Below are 19,197 nucleotides of genomic sequence, written 5' to 3'. Positions count from 1 at the left end.
GAAAGTCTTGTATGTCTTCATAGAACCATTCAACTTCAGAAGATATACAGATGGCTAATGCACATATGAAAAGGTACTCAATAGCACTCATTATTAGAGAAATGCAAATCAAAACCACAATGAGGCATCAACTCATACAGGTTAGAATGGTCATCATCAGAAAGCCTACAAATTAATTCTGGAGAGTGAGTGGAGAAAATGGAACCCTCTTACATTGTTGGTTGGAATGCAAACTGGTACAGCCACTATGGAGAACAGTGTGGAGATTCCTTAACATTCTATGGGAATAGAACTGCCATGTCACCCAGGAATCTCACTGCTAGGTATATACCCTGAGTAAACCAGAATTGAAAGAGACACATGAATCCCAATGTTCATTGCAGCACCATTTAAAATAGCTAGGACATGGAAGCAACCTAGATGTCCATCGGCAGATGAATGAAAAAGGAATTTGTGGTATATATACATAACTGGATATTACTCAGCCTTAAAAAGTGATTCATTAAAGTCAGTTCTAATGAGGTGGATGAATCTGGTACCTATTATGCAGAGTGAAGCAAGCAAAAAGAAAAAGATAAATACTGTATATTAATGCACATTTACGGAATTTAGAAAGACAATACCGATGATCCTATATGCATGACAGGAAAGGAGACAGAGACATAAAGAATAGACTTTTTGACTCAGTGGGAGAAGGCAAGTGTGGGATGATTTGAGATAACAGCACTGAAACATGTACATTACCATATGTAAAACAGATTACTGGTGAAAGTTTGATACATGAAGCAGGTCATCCAAAGCCAGTGCTCTGGGACAACCCAGAGGTATAAGGTGGGGAGGGAGGTGGGAGGGATTTTGGATGGAGGAATACATGTATACCTGTGGCTGATTCATACTGATATATGGCAAAACTATCACAATACTGTAAAGCAATCATCCTCCAATTAAAATAAATAAATTAACAAAAAATAAAGGTATAGATAAATATTGTCTGCAGAAGAAAATAAGCATAAAAAAGCAGAGAACATGATTGATTTTGCAACATAGAAGTTTGAATCCTGTTAGTAGATAAATATAGTTTAAAATTTTAAAAGGGCAATCTTAATTTATTAACATTAAATTTTAATAATAACAATCTTACAATCTTATTATATAACTTAGACTTATATGGTTGTTTTAAGTGAGGCTAGAAAGGCCAAAGGAACTGTTTTTTCTATGTCTAGGAATATAGACAAGTATATACATATTTTAAGATCGTAGCATTCACTATACTGCATTACTGACAATATTTAGAAATTATCAAGCAAATTGCTTAAAAAGTTCAATTTTCATTTGGATTGCTTTATAATACATAAATAGCAATCTGAATTGTTCTCTGTATGCACACTGCTTATAAAAGCATTTAGAAGACATTTTTGTTTATGCCATATCTACAGGAAATTCATCTATAAGTGATTGTTCCTACTGAATTTATCAATAGCTTCACACTGGACAGAGTGATAAAATCTCCAAATTGAATGAGTGTATTATTATGTTATTCTACTTAATAAATCCTAGTTAATTGAATAGTATAATACTGTTCATTATGAATATCATATGCATGATTAATATGATATAATTACATTTCATTTCAGATTTCCAATTGCATTCTTTTCTACCAAATCATAAGATGTCATTCTTGGTTTATTGTAAGCTATTTCATCCCACCAATTCATTTAGTTCTTATTTTCTTCAGGAAACACTTAAACTATTGTTAACTGGTCAGAATACCTCAGTTACTTATACTTACTTACTCTACTTTTATAAACCTTGTATAATTTTATAAGCTTCTTAGAGTGATTGGTTGCAAATATTTACAGTAACAATAGAAATGACAAAACTAACTACAGTTGATCCTCAGTATTTGCAGGAGATTGGTTCTAGGAACCCCTGTGGATACCCAAATCCATGGATGCTCAAGTTCATTATACAAAATGACATAGTACAGTCAGCACTCTATCCACAGTATCTCTTTTCTCAAACTAGCAGTAGTTCTCAGAAATTTTTCTTTCTTTGAGGTGTAAAACACTTGGGTCTTGTAGTTCATCTGAACCAGAAATGGCCATATAGAAATTAGTCCAGGGTTTATGTGTAAATGTGGTTTTCTTAACAGTTTAAATATTACTTGATTCTATGTCTAGCATAATGTTTTGCGAATTCTCTTAGTGAACACACTTTAGCCACTGCAGATGGTGACTGCAGCCATGAAATTAACAGACATGTGCTCCTTGGAAGAAAACCTATAACAAATCTAGATAGTATATTTAAAAGCAGAGACATTACTTTGCTGACAAAGGTCCATCTAGTCAAAGATATGGTTTTTCCAGTAGTCATGTACGGATGTGAGAGATGGACCATAAAGAAGGCTGAACACTGAAGAACAGATGCTTTTGAACTGTGGTGTTGGAGAAGACTCTTGAGAGTCCCTTGGATAGCAAGGAGATCAAGCCAGTCCATCCTAAAGGAAATTAGTCCTGAATATTCATTGGAAGAACTGGTGCTGAAGCTGAAGCTCCAATACTTTGGCCACCTGATGTGAAGAGCCAACTCATTTGAAAAGACCCTGATGCTGGGAAAGACTAAGGCAAGAGGAGAAGGGGACCACAGAGGATGAGATGGTTGGATGTCATCACTGATTCAATGAACATGAGTTTGAGCAAGCTCTGGGAAATGGTGAAGGATAGGGCATCCTGGTGTGCTGCAGTCCATAGGGTCGCAAGGAGTCACACATGACTGAGCAACTGAACAATAACAAAAAGTCACCATTTTTAGCCAGCAGTCTTGGCCAAGTCATATATACCTATGTATGCCCTTTATTTTTTGTGCTGTTAATGTCTGTTTTAGTATTTTAAATAGATGCAGTGGCAGGAAACAGGAGAACAAAACCAGTAATTTCTTTTTTTAATGCATATTTTTATTTTTTTAAAATTTCAATTGGAAGATAATTGCTTTACAGTGTTATATTATTTCCTGCTGTACAACAACATGAATCAGCTATAAGTATACATATAGCCCCTCCTTCTTGAGCCTTCCTCACAGCCCCTTATTGCACCCTTCAACGTGATCACAGAGCACCAGTTTGCTACACAGCAAGATCTTGTTATTTTTAAGTAGTTTTCAAAAGTTGAGAATACAAAGCTTTCAAGGGTTAGAATTATATTAACCCATATACTAATGTCCTAGTTTCAATTTTAAAAGTTTTCATCCATCTTTACTTTTCATGTCTCAATAGAACTCAGAGATTTTGATTGAAAAAGAAATAGCAACATCTATAAGAATGTTCTACAACTAATGCAAAGAACCATAATTTAGATAAGTTGCAATCTCCTGATAGATAAATAAAAGCAAAGGTGAAATCAGAATATCTCATTATGTAACTGCCTGTCTCAATTTATAACATTTAAGCAGAATTAGTTCTACTTCACTCTTGACTTGCCAATGTGTATCTCAATGTTTTGAATATTTTGTTCATGACTGAACATAAATCACTACAATGTGGAAAAGAGTTCCACATTGATATATCTTATCACAACAACATTCTCTTTTGCATATTGATAATATACTCTATGGGGGTTAATATCAATAATAATCACCAAAAGTAATACTATGGGAAGCTGGATATTTTAATATTTTCAATGGATACTGCAAATTCAATCCAATCAACACCTAGTATACAGGTTATGCCTAAAATTTTCAAATTGGATTGATTTTAATTTCAGTTAATATTAATCACTAGGGGTTTTTTTTTATTTTTATTTTAATTGGAGTCTAATTACTTTACAATATTGTAGTGGATTTTGCCATACACTGACATGAATCAGCCATGGGTGTATATGTGTTCCCCATCCTGAGTCCCCTTTCCACCTCCGTAAGCCAGAAAGAAAAACACTAGTCACTAGCTTTATACCTTAAATGTCAATTTAAGAATTTATTAAATTCAGAAACATAAATACAAATAAATAAATAAATAAATACACCCCAATGTGAACAGCAGCACTGCTCACAATAACCAAGATTTGTAAATAACCTAAATGTCCATGAACAGATAAATGGATGAAGAAGATGTGATATATACATATATACATATGATGAAATACTAAGCCATAAAAAAGAATGAAATAATGCCATTTGTAGCAATATGGATGGACTTAGAGGTTATGATACTAAATGAAGTCAGACAGAGAAAGACAAATATCACATGATACCGTGTACATGTGGAATGAAAAAAAATGATACAAATGAACTTATTTACAAACAGAAACAGACTCACAGAGAAAGCAAACTTATGGTTAATAAAGGGAAAATTAGGGAAGTGATAAATTAGGAGTTTAGGATTAACATATACACACTCTCTGTATAAAATAGATCAACAATAAGGACCTAGCAAAGAAAACTGTATTCAGTAACTTGTAATAACCTATAATGGAAAATAATCTGAAAATGAATATATATATGTATATTAATGAAACACCTTGTTGTACACTTGAAACTAATACAACATTGCAAATCTACTATACTTCAATTGAGAAAAAAAAGTATTTTAAGCAAAATTTAGTTATACCGAAACTTCACTGAATAATTATGAACAAGATAAATGCATGCAGTCAGTAAACCCAGAGGTTTACTTCACAGCAGCACTGTTCACAATAACCAAAACTTGTGAACAACCTAAATGTCCATTAACAGATGAATGGATGAAGAAGATGTGGTATATACATATGATCAAATACTAAGCCATAAAAAAAGAATGAAATAATATCATTTGCAGCAATATGGATGGACTTAACAAATAATATGATTTGTGGGCAAAGTTCACTGAATTTCTTATTCTCAAATTTGATAAGCATAAACTTCAACTGTGCACAATTATATGATCTAAGAATGTCATAAAAAGGCACAAGTCTACAGTGTTTATAACACTTTTGCTCATCAAACTTCAATTTTAAACTGAATTCTGTTTTCCAGTTTAGCGTGTAAGGAGCTTAGAATTTACCACTCCAATCCCAATAGCAAGCAAAAAGCTGAAGAGAGTGAAAAATCAACTTTTCTTAGATCCACAAGTGAGGTGTGGTCACAGGGTAAATCACTGGCCCTGTGATTAGAGAGACAGACAGGAAAATACAGGGAGTCTTGGCTTGCCAGTACAGAGACTCATGAGTAGAAAAAAAAAAAGGGAACAAGTGCCAGGGAAACCTGAACTATAATTAAGGAATCATTGTATGTTCAGTGTGGACAAGTCTTAGAGCTAAAAAGAAAAAAAAAAAAATCCAGAAGGAACCAGTTATAGGGGTGCTCCCCCACTTTTGTGAGTTTTATCTCTAAGAGTTCTACCAGGTCCTCACAGTGAATAGAGGGGAAAAAAGTTATCTTTTGCTTATGGCAGAGGAAGTGGAGAAATAATCACTTTTGAACATACCAGAGCATTCTGTTCTTTTTTTTTTTTTTAAATAATAACTTTGTTAGGGGACTTTCCAAATATATATATACACAATAATGGAAAGTAAAACATAATAAAACTCCATGTATCGGTCCCCCAGCTTCAAAACTTAACAATCATTTTCATCTATTTCCTCCTTCTATTTTTTTTTTCTTTTTTTTTATTATTATTATTTTTTTTTCCAGTGGGTTTTGTCATACATTGATATGAATCAGCCATGGATTTACATGTATTCCCAATCCCGATCCCCCCTCCCACCTCCCTCTCCAAAACAGAAAAAGAGACACAGAAATACAGAACAGACTTTTGAACTCTGTGGGAGAAGGTGAGAGTGGGATATTTCAAAAGAACAGCATGTATACTATCTATGGTGAAACAGATCACCAGCCCAGGTGGGATGCATTCTGTTCTTCTTTACAAGGTCTTCCCTCAAGGAGAAACTAGATAACCAAAGACTAATCTGCTGGGTTTTTTTCAGTTGAACCTATCTGAGGGAAAGGAAATATTCAATCCCAGCTGGCTGTAGCCTTCCACATAGGGAAAGGAAATACCCACTTCTAGCTCTGTCTAGCCATTCTTCTTGACCTAAGGGGGTTGGGAGTAAAGGAGAAGCACTACTGCAGTTCACAGTCCAGGAGAAGAGGCTCACCAAAAGACAGAGAGTTAACTGTGTGTGTGTTCCTAGTCAGTCAGTGGTGTCCTATTTTTTTGTGACCCCATGGACTGTAGCCCGCCAAACTCCTCTGTCCATGGAATTTTCCAGGCAAGAATACTGGAACGGTTCTGACATTTCATCTTCCAGGGGATCTTCATGACCCAGGTATCTGGCCCTCGTCTCTTGCATCTTCTGCATTGGCAGGTATATTCTTTACCACTGTGTCACCCAGGAAGCCCATGAGTTAATCATAGGATTACACAAAGCTTCCCTTCCCCCTAGACTTTACCACAATGCATCATTAAAGGCCTGTTTACTGTAGTTCATTTTACATAATACCTCATGTATACCTTTAAACAAAAGCATACTAAAAGGCAAAAAGCACAGTTTGAAGAGCCTGAACAAGTATCATATTTTCACAAAATTCAGAATATTAAACATTCTACAATAAAAAATTCCCAGTTATTTCAGAAACTAAATTCAAGAAAAAGATAAATTAAACAGAAAACCTATAGATTAAAAAATATTATAAGACATTGATTAATCACAATGCATGGGTCTTACTTGGATCTGGATGTGCAGGAACTGAAATAAAAATAAATTAATCAGGGAAATTTAGATATGATCTATATATCTGGTGATATCATGGAATTAATGTTTGAATATTAACTGGATATTTAAGTATATTAAATAAGTAAGGTTTGCTTATAAGAAGTAACAATAGTATTTTGGTTATGGTTAAAAAATAATATGTCCACTCTGAGTTATGTATGAAAATATCCTATAGTGAAAGAAAAGAGAAAACTGGAGGACTCTTGTAGGAGTTAAGACAAGATATGATAGTGACTTGGGCTCGAGTGACAAAAGGGAGTGTGGTAAGTAAATGTATTCAAGAAGATCGAATCAGTAGAACCTGATGATAAAATGAATGTGGAAGATGAGCATAGTATCAAACATGACTCTCTTTATGTTGATTTGGACAAATGGGTGGATAGAGGTATAGTTCTCTTCCCTGAGGCAAGAGAAAATGGAGAAAAAGCAGATTTGGGGAAGCAGAGCATAGTTTGGTAAAACACCTCCATTCTGTGAAACGCCCAAGTGAAAATGTCAAGGAGATCCACTGATCTGAAGTTTAAGGGAGAGGTGTAAGCAGATTGTATATGTAAATGTGGGAGCAATCTTCATACAGATTTTATTTAAAGCCAGGAGTCTAGAGATTACCTAGGTTGTGAGTTTAGACAGAAAAGGAATGAAGGGCCAGCAGAGCCCAGCTGATAAAATCAAATAGTTATAAATCAGCAACAGGATAGTAAATTCTTCTGAAAAGAACTAGCCAGAGATAGAAGAAAACCATAAGTGTGATGTGTAGAGATCAATGGAGTGCTTTAAGAAAATAAGATTTACTAATTTTGTTTGAAACAATATTTGTATCATAATCTATTGATACCCCAATTACCCCAAAATTACCAGCTTAAAACAACACACATTAATTACATCACATAGTTGCTAAAGGTCAAGAATCTGAAGGCAGCTTAACTAGTCATTTGGGTTCAGAGTCCTTCACGAGTTTACAATCAAGCTCTTATTCAGAGCTTCAGTCATCTGAAGACTTGACTGGGATTGGAGGGTCTACTTCTAAAATGACTTGCTCACTCACATGGCTATTATCAGCATGTCTCAGTTCCTTGTGAAATTGTTGTCAGGAGGTCTCAGTTTTTCTCTGCTATGGACTACATGTTTGTATTCCCCAAATTTATACGCTGAAGCTCAAATCTTATATATGATGTTATTTGAAGATGGGGATATGGGAGGATAATTAGGACATGAAGGTGCATTCCTCATGAAGAGATTAGTGCTCTTAGAAGATGAGGCAGGAAAGAGTGTGATCACCCACCACCTTCTACCAGCCTCTCTTTCCTTGTCATATGATGAGATAATAATGAAAAAGGCTCTCACCAAATCAGAAAGCACCTTGTTCGAGAACTTCCCAACTTCCAAAACTATGAGAAATAAATTTGCTGTTTTTTTCTGCTTTAGCTGTCCCATATATATAATATTTTGTTACTGCATATCAAATTGACTAAGATATTATCGATATGAACATCTTCTCAAAAAATGGCAGGTAATTTCCTAGTAATCTAAGAGAGAGGGAGCAAGGAGGAAATCACAGTTCCTTTTCTCAGTCTCTGGAGTTGTCTACCATCACTTCCATTTTATTATATTCATTAGAAGTGACCCACTAAGTCCAGAACACACTCAATGGGAGGGGAATTAGGTGGCATATCTTGAAAGGAGGAACTCAAATAATTAATTAATGTATTTTTATTTATTTATTTGTGGCTGTGCTGAGTCTTTGTTGCTGCACATGGGCTTTCTCTACTTGCAGCAAGCATGGATGACTCTGTCATTGTGGTGCATGGGCTTCTAATTATGGTGGCTTCTCTTGTTGCAGAGCACAGGCTCTAGAACACAGGCTTAATAGTTGTGGCATACAGGCTTAGTTGCCCTGCAGCATGTAGAATCTTGCCAGATGAGGGAATGAACCCATGTTCCCTGAATTGGCAGTCGGAATCTGAACACTGGACTACCAGGGAAGTCCACATTGACATATCTTTAAAACTATAAGAGGAGACTTTCTTCTGACAAGAATTTATTTGTTCATCTTCCATGTAAAATGTATCCATCTCTTCCTAAGGAACTTAAAATTCTCATTCTATTACAGAATCTTATTACATTTCAAATGCACAAAGTCATCATCCAAATTAGGTGTTGTTATAGATGAAACTCCTCAGGTATATTTTCATAAGTAAAGAACCTCAAGTATATTTTTTCTCCATCTGAAGACTTGGGAATGAAAGAAACAAGTTATATGTCCCCTACACACCTACCATGCAGCTGGTTAAACAGGAGGGAAGGGAGAAGGGCACAACTTATTAAAGAATGAAATAGCCCAAGGATATGATGTAAACAGATTAGAACCAAATAGGTTCAAGATGGACTTTCACTAGACCTTGAGCCTCAATATGCACTGTTTGTAACACATTAGCAACCTAAATGACACACCCACAGGCACCATGACTGTTCCAATGCTAACCATTAAAGGTAAAAAAAACGGGGGAGAGCATGGCCCAATTCCTGGAAATTCCCACACCTTCCACAAATAGCTGGAATACTATTTCTAATTAACATTCAGTTCAGTTCAGTCATTCAGTCATGTCTGACTCTTTGTGATCCCATGGACTGCAGCAAGCCAGGCTTCCCTGTACATCACCAACTCCAGGTGCTTTTTCAAACTCATGTCTAACAAGTCGGTGATGCCATCCAAGCATCTCATCCTCTATGGTCCCCTTCTCCTCCTGCCTTCAATATTTCCCAGTATCAGGGTCTTTTCCAATGAGCCAGTCAAATCAGGTGGCCAAAGAATTGGAGCTTCAGCTTCAGCATCAGTCCTTCCAATGAATGTTCAGGACTGATTTCCTTTGGATGGACTGTTTTCATCTCCTTGTTGTCCAAGGGACTCTCAAGAGTCTTCTCCAACACCACAGTTCAAAAGCATCAATTCTTCAGTGCTCAGCTTTCTTTGGGGTCCAACTCTCACATCCTTACAATACTACTGGAAAAACCATAATTTTCAATAGACATATCTTTGTTAGAGAAGTAAGGTCTCTGTTTTTTAATATGTTGTCTAGATTGGTTATAGCTTTTCTTCCAAGGAACAGGTGTCTTTTAATTTCAAGGCTGCAGTCACCATATACAGTGATTTTGGAGCCCCCCAAAATAAAGTCTCTCACTGTTTCCATTGTTTCCCCATCTATTTGCCATGAAGTGGTGGGACTGAATGCCACAATCTTAGTTTTCTGAATGTTCTAAATGTTATGTCAACTTTTTACTCTCCTCTTTCACTATCATCAAGAGGCTTTTTAGTTCTTCTTTGCTTTATGCCATAAAGGTGATGTCATCCGCATATCTGAGGTTACTGATATTTCTCCCAGCAATCTTGATTCCAGACTGTGCTTCATCCAGCCCAGCATTTCACATGATGTACTCTGCATATAAGTTAAACAAGCAAAGTGACAATATACAGCCTGACATATTCCTTTTCTGATTTGGAACACATTTGTTGTTCCAATTCCAGGCCTAACAGTTGCTTCTTGACCTGCATAAAGATTTCTCAGGAAGCAGAAAAGGTGTTCTGGTGTTTCCATCTCTTGAAGAATTTCCCACAGTTTATTGTGATCTGCACAGTCAAAAGCTTTGGCATCATCAATAAAGCAGTAGTAGATTTTTTTTTTCTGGAACTCTCTTGCCTTTGTGATGATCCAACAGATGTTGGCAACAAACCTATGAAATTACTCACCCTTATAAAAAGCTGACAACCCCTTACCCTGAGTGCACTCTCACCTTCTGAGATGACCCACATTCTGCCTGTGCAGTGTGTTTCTCTCTAAATAAATCTCCCTCCCTATCACTTTGTCTCTCACTGAATTCTTTCTGTGATGAGACATCAAGAATCCTCATTAAGTCTTGAGATCAGGTGTGCTATAACAGTTAAAAAGCCATGGGTTCAAGTCCCAATCTAAATTGCACAGTTTCAACAGGACAGACATATTATAAGTGCTGTGGACAGTACTTTTCTTTTCTTTTTTTTTATTTATTTTTTTATTATTTGGAGGTTAATTACTTCACAACATTTCAGTGGGTTTTGTCATACATTGATATGAATCAGCCATAGAGTTACACGTATTCCCCATCTCGATCCCCCCTCCCACCTCCCTCTCCACCCGATTCCTCTGGGTCTTCCCAGTGTACCAGGCCCAAGCACTTGTCTCATGCATCCCACCTGGGCTGGTGATCTGTTTCACCATAGATAATATACGTGCTGTTCTTTTGAAACATCGCACCCTCACCTTCTCCCAGAGTTCAAGAGTATGTTCTGTACTTCTGTGTCTCTTTTTCTGTTTTGCATATAGGGTTATCGTTACCATCTTTCTAAATTCCATATATATGTGTTAGTATGCTGTAATGTTCTTTATCTTTCTGGCTTACTTCACTCTGTATAATGGGCTCCAGTTTCATTGCAGCACTGTTTATAATAGCCAGGACATGGAAGCAACCTAGATGCCCATCAGCAGATGAATGGATAAGGAAGCTGTGGTACATATACACCATGTAATATTACTCAGCCATTAAAAAGAATTCATTTGAATCAGTTCTAATGAGATGGATGAAACTGGAACCCATTAGACAGTACTTTTCAAAAAAGGGGAAACTGGCTGCATAATAATCATAGAAATTCTGAAATCCAGTCAGTCGGATGTTTGAAGTTTCCTTATTTGGACTCAGGACCGTGCAGAAGCATGCCGGCTGTGACCAACCACACAGAAGTGTGGCCATGAGGAGCTACCCCTCGCCCAAGGTAAGGGGCAGTGACCGAGAGTGCCAGGCTGCGATGGCACAGGAGCGGCCGAGAGGAGCTACCCCACGTCCAAGGTCAGGGCCGGTGGCTGAGAGGAGCTACCCTACGTCCGAGGCTAGGGGCCATGGCCGAGAGGAGCTACCCCGCGTCTGAGGTCATGGGCAGTGGCCGAGAGGAGCTACTCCACGTTCAAGGTCAGGAGGGGCAGCCATGAGGAAATACTCCTCGTCCAAGGTAAGGAGCAGCAGCTATGCTTTGCTGGAGCAGCCATGAAGAGATACTCCACATCCAAGGTAGGAGAAACCCAAGTAGTATGGTCGGTGTTGCGAGAGGGCATCAAAGGGCAGGCACACTGAAAACATAATCACAGAAAACTAGCCAATCTGATCACACTGACCACAGTCTTGTCTAACTCAATGAAACCGAGCCATTCCGTGTAGGGCCACCTGAGACAGACAGGTCATGGTGGAGAGGTCTGACAGAATGTGGTCCACTGGAGAAGGGAATGGCAAACCACTTCAGTATTCTTGCCTTGAGAACCTCATGAAAAGTATGAAAAGGCAAAATGATAGGATACTGAAAGAGGAACTCCCCAGGTCAGTAGGTACCCAATATGTTACTGGAGATCAGTAGAGAAATAACTCCAGAAATAATGAAAGGATGGAGCCAAAGCAAAAACAATACCCAGTTGTGGATGTGACTGGTGAAAGAAGCAAGGTCCAATGCTGTAACAAGCAATATTGCATAGGAACCTGGAATGTTAGGTCCATGAATCAAGGCAAATTGGAAGTGGTCAAACAGGAGATGGCAAGAGTGAATGTCCACATTCTAGGAATCAGCAAACAAAAGATGACTGGAATGGGTGAATTTAACTCAGATGACCATTATATCTACTACTGTGGGCAGGAATCACTTAGAAGAAATGGAGTAGCCATCATGGTCAACAAAAGAGTCCAAAATGCAGTACTTGGATGCAATCGCAAAAATGACAGAATGAACTCTGTTCATTTCCAAGGCAAACCTTTCAATATCATGGTAAGCCAAGCCTATGCCCAACCAGTAACACCGAAGAAGCTGAAGTTGAATGGTTCTATGAAGACCTACAAGACCTTTTAGAACTAACACCAAAAAAAGACATCCTTTTCATAATAGGGGACTGGAATGCAAAAGTAGGAAGTCAAGAAACACCTGGAGTAACAGGGAAATTTGGCCATGGAATACAGAATGAAGCAAGGCAAAGGCTAATAGAGTTTTGCCCAGAGAACACACTGATCATAGCAAACAACCTCTTCCAACAACACAAGAGAGGACTCTACACATGGACATCACCAGATGGTCAACACTGAAATCAGATTGATTATATTCTTTGAAGCCAAAGATGGAGAAGCTCTATACAGTCAGCAAAAACAAGACTGGGATCTGACTGTGGCTCAGATCATGAACTCCTTATTGCCAAATTCAGACTTAAACTGGAGAAAGTAGGGAAAACCACTAGACCATTCAGATATGACCTAAGTCAAATCCCTTATGACAATACAGTGGAAGTGTGAAATAGAGTTAAGGGACTAGGTCTGATAGACAGAGTGCCTGATGAACTATGGATGGAAGTTCATGATATTGTACAGGAGACAGGGATCAAAGCCATCCCCATGGAAAAGAAATGCAAAAAGGCAAAATGGCTGTCTGAGGAGGCCTTACAAATAGCTGTGAAGAGAAGCAAAAAGCAAAGGAGAAAGCAAAAGATAGTCCCATTTGAATGCAGAGTTCCAAAGAATAGCCAGGAGAGATAAGAAAGCCTTCCTCAGTGATCAATGCAAAGAAATAGAGCTAAACAACCGAATGGGAAAGACTAGAAATCTCTTCAAGAAAATTAGAGATACCAAGGGAACATTTCATACAAAGATGGGTTCAATAAAGGATAGAAATTGTATAGACCTAACAGAAGCAGAAGATATTAAGAAGTGGTGGCAAGAATATACAGAAGTATACAGAAGAAGATCTTCATGACCCAGATAATCATGATGGTGTGATCACTGACCTAGAGCCAGACATCCTGGAATGTGAAGTCAAGTGGGCCTTAGAAAGCATCACTACGAACAAAGCTAGTGGAGGTTATGGAATTTCAGTTGAGCTATTTCAAATCCTAAAAGTTGATGTTGTGAAAGTGCTGCAGTCAGTATGCCAGCAAATGTAGAAAACTCAGCAGCAGCCACAAGACTGGTAAGGTCAGTTTTCATTCCAATCCCTAAGAAACGTAATGCTGAAGAATGTTTGAACTACAGCACAATTGCTCTCATCGCACATGCTAGCAAAATAATGCTCAAAATTCTCCAGGCCAGGCTTCAACAATACATGAACCATGAACTTCGAGATGTTCAAGCTGCTTTTAAAAACAGCAGAGGAAACAGAGATCAAATTGCCAACATCTGCTGGATCATCAAAAAAGCAAGAGAATTCCAGGAAAAAAATATATACTTCTGCTTTATTGACAATGCCAAAGTCTTTGACTCTGTGGATTACAATAAACTGTGGAAAATTGTTAGAGATGAGCATACCAGACCACCTGACCTGCCTCTTGAGAAACCTGTATGCAGGTCAGGAAGCAACAGCTAGAACTGCACATGGAACAACAGACTGGTTCCAAATAGGAAAACGAGTATGCCCAGGCTGTATACTGTCACCATGCTTATTTAACTTATATGCAGAATACATCATGAGAAATGCTGGGCTGGAAGAAGCACAAGCTGGAATCAAGATTGCCAGGAGAAATATCAGAAATCTCAGATATGCAGATGACACCACTCTTATGGCAGAAAGTGAAGAGGAAGTAAAGAGCCTCTTGATGAAAGTGAAAGAAGAGAGTGAAAAAGTTGGCCTAAAGCTCAGCATTCAGAAAACTAAGATCATGGCATCTGGTCCTGTTACTTCATGGGAAAGAGATGGGGAAACAGTGAAAACAGGATCAGAATTTATTTTTCTCGTCTCCCCGAAAATCACTGCAGATGGTGATTGCAGCCATGAAATTAAAAAACGCTTATTCCTTAGAAGGAAAGTTATGACCAACCTGGATAACATATTTAAAAACAGAGATGTTACTTTGCCTACAAAGGTCTATTTAGTCAAGGCTATTGTTTTTCCAGTAGTCATGTATGGATGTGAGAGTTGGATGGTGAAGAAAGCTGAGCACTAAAGAATTGATGGTTTTGAACTGTGGTGTTGGAGAAGACTCTTGAGAGTCCTTTGGACTGCATGGAGTTCCAACCAGTCCATCCTAAAGGGGATCAGTCCTGGGTGTTCATTCGAAGGACTGATGTTGAAGCTGAAACTCCAATACTTTGGCCACCTAATATGAAGAGCCGACTCCTTGGAAAAGACCCTGATGCTGGGAAAGATTGAAGGCAGGAGGAGAAGGGGATGACAGAGGATGAGATCGTTGGATGGCATCATCAACTCGATGGACAGAGGTTTGGGTGGACTCTGGGAGTTCGTGCTGGACACCGAGGCCTGTTGTGCTGCCGTTCATGGGGTCACAGGGAGTCAGACACGACTGAGTGACTGAACTGAACTGAAAGCCTTTGATCGTGTGGATCACAATAAACTATGGAAAATTTAAAGAGATGGGACTACCAGACCACCTAATCTTCCTCTTGAGAAACCTGTATGCAGGTCAGGAAGCAACAGTTAGAACTGGGCATGGGACAACAGACTGGTTCCAAATAGGAAAAGCAGTATGTCAAGGCTGTATATTGTCACTATGCTTATTTAACTTTTATGCAGATTACATCATGAGAAATGCTGGACTGGAAGAATCCCAAGGTGGAATCAAGTTTGCTGGCAGAAATATCAATAACCTCAGATATGTAAATGACACCACCCTTATGGCGGAAATTAAAGAAGAACTAAAGAGCCTTGTGATGAAATTTAAAGAGTAGAGTGAAAACGTTGACTTAAAGCTCAACATGCAGAAAACTAAAATCATGGCATCCAGTCCCATAACTTCATGGCAAATAAGTGGAGAAACAGTCGCAGTTGTGGCAAACTTTGTTTTTTTGGGCTTCAAAATCACTGCAGATGGTGACTGCAGCCATGAAATAGAAAGACACTTGTTCCTTGGAAGGAAAGTTATGACCAACCTAGACAGCATATGAAAAAGCAGAGACATTACTTTGTCAGCAAAGGTCCATCTAGTCAAGGCTATGGCTTTTTCCAGTAGTCATTTGTGGAAGTGAGATTTGGACCTTAAGGAAAGCTGAGCATCGAAGAATAGATGCTTTTGAACTGTGGTGTTGGAGAAGACTCTAGAGAGTTCCTTGGACAGCAAAAAAAATCCAACCAGTCCATCCTAAAGAAATTAGTCCTCCTGATTATTCATTGTAAGGATTGATGCTGAACCTGAAATTCTGATACTTTGGTCACCTGATGTGAAGAACTGACTCATTTGAAAAGACTCTGATGCTTGAAAAAACTGATGGCAGGAAGAGAAGGAGATGACAGAGGATGAGATGATAGGATGGCATAATCAACTCAATCGACATGAGTTTTAGTAGACTCCAGGAATTGGTGATGGACAGGGAGGCCTGGTGTGCTGCAGTCCATGGGGTCACAGGGAGTCTGACACGACTGAGTGATTGAACTGACTGATTAGTGAAAAACATGTTTTTTTGGTTGTACGCTACAATTTATTTCAATTAATATTGAACTGAGCATTGTAATTTACTAAAGCAAATACAGTCATATGCTTTGCCTGTATAAATCTAAGTGCAAAAGTTATATAGAAAGCAGTTACCTACAAATATTACCAAGTGCAGTATGCTTTTCATAGCCCACAATAATAATTAGCTAAGTCTTGGCAAAAGACAAGATGACAGAGGAGTAAGTAGATGTGGAGGGCATTTCTGTCCATGGATGCATCAGGAATACATCTTCAGATGAAGATAATCTTCCAGATCACTCACTAAAATTGGGCAGGAGTCCTTCACCGCCAGAATGGAATATATAGATCCAGGCAAAACACAGTAAGATGAAGGAAGGAAGGGGAAAATAGGAGACTGAGCAGGACTGGACACTCACCAGGGTGTGAAGGAATTGAAGCAGGAGTCAGATCCCCACATCAGAGCAATTGCTTGGGACAGAGGAGAAGCATACAAGGTTGTTGGAGAGTGCAGTAGCTGATCTGTGACAGTCTGAATGAAGTGAGAACCACACAGACAATCCTTGCTGCAGCCCTACATACCCCAGGCAGGGATTCAAGTACCTTGGAATGCTTGGAAGCTGAGGACTGGAGCATAGGGATTGGAGAGCAATCCCAGGGTGAGATCTGCTGTTGACTGTGGGGAAACAGACCAAGGGGACTTGAGGGAAGAGATCACGGTGGGAAATGCCTGTGGAGGACAGTTGGGCAGCCATGGAGACAAGGCGATAATGCTGAGACATGCACAGATTTGGAGTCATCACTTTAATCTCTCCCTACCCACATGAGAGTGATGGCAGTTGAACAATAGAGAAAGACCCTAGAAAGGGTGGCCCTTTAAGTGCCTGACATACCAAGCAATAAAGAAGGACCCCAGTCAGAGGGGACCGTTAAGCACCTGCTGGACCAAGCAACAGAGAGGGACCAGCCATAGAGGCCCTTTGAATGTAAGCTGCCAGAGGCTAGAAAAAAACCTAATAGTACCATATCTCTTGCTTCCATGGCCATCAGATCCCCTGCCTACCTGGAACTATTAGGGTCCTTTCAATCCAAGCAACTGTGCCAGCTTCACACCTTGTCCTCACTGTGACAAACCCAAGTCCTCCAGGGCAGCCTCAGGAACAAACTCCTGTGGATTACCCACATGCAGAGATAGTGATAATACCACAATCAAACTCCAGGGGCAGTGGGACTAAGGAAGAGGATGGAAAATCTCCCCACCAGCTGTGCAAGCTACATATTAAATCCACAGAATTAACTTGGCAGACTCTTTGTCTACAGAATATATAAAAAGGCAATGAGAGTTCACACAAAAGAAAACACACTAGCTCAGGCAGCAGGGGACACTGGAGGCAAGAATATGCAAGAAGAGGGCCAGATTAGAGTCTGAGCTGTCCCCAGCAGATCCAGAGACCAGCCCAGTATTGGAGGTAATCCTAGGGAGGCAGAGATGGAATGTGACTCACATCAAGGGAAGGGACACTGACAGTTGAGATCTGAGAAAAACGTTTCTTAATTACTCTAAAATTTTGACTCATTCTGTAGTTGGTTTTGGATTTTTTCTTTTTTTTTTCCTCTGTTTATGTGGTTGTTGATTTATTATTATCATTATTGACTCTATTCAAGCCTTTGAGAACTTCTTTTAATCACACTTTTTATTTATTTTATTTACTTCTACCACTACATTGATTTTTTTGTGGTTCTGTTTTTTTTTTTTTTCTTTTTACAAAATTATTAATTTTGACTGCTTTCCTTATTGTTCTTTTCCTGCTGTAGTTATTCATTAATATATATAAATCTTTTTATATACTTCTACTTACCTTTGCTTTTCTATTATTTTTCTGTTCTTCATTTTCTTTCTTTATCTCACCATATTTGTTAGTTTTGTTTCCTTTGCTATCTTTCCCAGTTGGCACTCTGCTTTAGTCTTGTTTTCTGTTTTGTTTTTTGTTTTTTTTTTGGTTTTGCTTTTAATTGGTCAATATCAGTTTTAGTTTCCCTTGCTTGCCAGTTCACTCTTTGTGCTTTGTTTTCTTTGATCTGTTTTGATTGTGTGTGTTGGTGTGTGTGTGTGTGTGTGTGTGTGTGTGTGTGTGTGTTACTTTGTTATTATTTCTCTGATTTTATATTTACCATTTCTTTCTGGGGTTAATTTTTTGTTTCTTGCTTTGTTTTTTGGTTTTGTGTGTTTGTTTTAATCCCATTTAATACCACAATAAATGGCTTGTGGTCAAAAGGAACTAGAAAATCTCATAATCTCAAAAAGCAAGAAAAATATCAAATCAATAACCTAACTTTACACCTAAAACAACTGGAAAAAGAAAAACAACAGCAAAAACAAAAGCAAAGTTAGAAGGAAACACATCATAACAATCAGAGCAGAGATAAATGAAAAAGAAATGAAGTAAATAATAGCAAAGATTAATAACACTAATAGCTGGTTCTTTGAGAAGATACACAAAACTGACAAACAACTAACCAAACTCATCAAGAATAAAAGGGAGAAGAATCAAATCAATAAAAATAGAAATGAAAAAAGAGAGGTTACAACAATGCAGAAATACAAAGGACCATAGGAGACTATTATGAGCAACTATATGCCAATAAAATGGACAACTTGAAAGAAAAGGACAGATTCTTAGAAAAGTTCAACCTCCCAAGACTGAACCAGGAAGAAATAGAAATTATGAACAAGCCAATCACAAACACTGAAATTGAAACTGTGATAAAAAAGTCTCCCAGAAAACAAGCCCAGGGCCAGATGGCTTCAAAAGTGAATTCTAACAAACATTTAGAGAAGAGTTATTGCTTATTCTTCTCAAACTCTTCCAAAAAATTTCAGAGGAGGAAACATTTCCAAACTCACTCTATAAAGACATCTGATACCAAAAACAGATATAGACATCACTACAAAAGAAAATTACAGGCCAGTATCACTGATAGACATAGATGCAAAACTT

Source organism: Dama dama, chromosome X (genome assembly GCF_033118175.1).
Source record: "Dama dama isolate Ldn47 chromosome X, ASM3311817v1, whole genome shotgun sequence".
Classification (NCBI taxonomy): domain Eukaryota; kingdom Metazoa; phylum Chordata; class Mammalia; order Artiodactyla; family Cervidae; genus Dama; species Dama dama.
Note: the sequence above shows the minus strand (reverse complement) of the source record.